This window comes from Chrysochloris asiatica, unplaced genomic scaffold (assembly GCF_000296735.1).
Source record: "Chrysochloris asiatica unplaced genomic scaffold, ChrAsi1.0 scaffold18031, whole genome shotgun sequence".
Taxonomy (NCBI): domain Eukaryota; kingdom Metazoa; phylum Chordata; class Mammalia; order Afrosoricida; family Chrysochloridae; genus Chrysochloris; species Chrysochloris asiatica.
In genome coordinates this window covers 1-1,189 of record NW_006426549.1, presented here as the reverse complement: position 1 = coordinate 1,189, position 1,189 = coordinate 1, and the positions used below count along the sequence as shown (strand labels likewise).

General features: G+C 46.9%; 1 pseudogene; it reads right to left on the bottom strand.

Annotated features, from left to right (window-relative positions):
* Positions 1–613: 613 nt before the first annotated feature.
* LOC102825496 lies at positions 614–1,181 on the bottom strand (annotated as a pseudogene).
* Positions 1,182–1,189: the final 8 nt, after the last annotated feature.

The window sequence follows — 1,189 nt, the reverse complement described above, 5'->3', positions numbered from 1 at the left end:
CAGAGAAGGAATGAGCAAGAAGTGAGGGAAACAAGGGTTTTAGATAAATGAGCTGAAATGGGGGTTGTCAGCAGACTACAAAAGCTCTCAGCTGGTCTGGGCTCCCCCCACAAGAGCTTACAATTGTCTGGGAATTAATGCAACGTGGTAAATACTGCTATTCAACTCTGGTAAATCTTTCAAAATAATTATTACAACCAAAATTCAACCATGTAAACAGCACTACACAAAGTACAGACCTGCCCCGAAAAACCAAAGATGCCAAACTGAGACCTGGCACTGCACCCCTGGTGGTGGGAACGCAGCCCCACCCTGCTCCACACCCTCTCCCACCAAACAAACACATGTCTAATTTGTGCAAGAAATGGCAGGCTTCAAAAAAAGATGCACAGCATGTAGCCAGCTTCAGATCTTTTGGGGGACCCCCACTGAAAGATACAGCCAAAAAATAACCGAAAAACGAAGAAAGTGCCTAAAACATGATACAGCATTTTAGAGAGAAGGTGTAAAGTAGAAAATATCCGGATCTTCAGTTATTTCCAGAAAGGTCCACTTCCTTGGTGGGCTGCAGGGCAGTGGGCAGATCCTTACAACTGCTCCTGGCGCAAAGCCACTAAGTCTGCTCCTTCCGGCACAAGCCCTTGGGCCCTGAGCTGAGCACTCTGCTCCCTTCTCTTCTTTTACGACCCTCGGTTTCTCACTCCACAAAGGTGTCAAAGAGACTTGGCCAGGCCTCATCTTCACTGTAGTTGCTGAGGTCAGGACCAATCACCTGAGTGAAATTATTAAGAAACATGTTCCAAGTATCCCTGGAAATGCCCTTGATCCCCCAAGGGTTCTCTGTTAGGAAGTGTAACCATTGGTCCAATATGGGAGGCTTGTTCTGGGTAAAGACTAGTTTCCACAGGGCAATGGCTATTTCCCGATGCAGCGAGCGCTGCCCCTCTTCAGAATCCAGGCCAAACTGAAACGTAAACCGGTAGAGATCCTTGAATTTGTCCTCTTGTTTGGCTTCTATGAAGACTGGGGAACCGTGCACAAATCCTATCAATGCTGTCTGTATTTATTGCTTTGCAGCCATCAAAAAACTCTTTCCTGGTGAATTTGCACATGGTAGCAGCCTGGAACTTCCAAGCCAAGAGCAGCACTCAAAATTCCGTGGGGTCGACACACAGTTCATTGCAAAAGC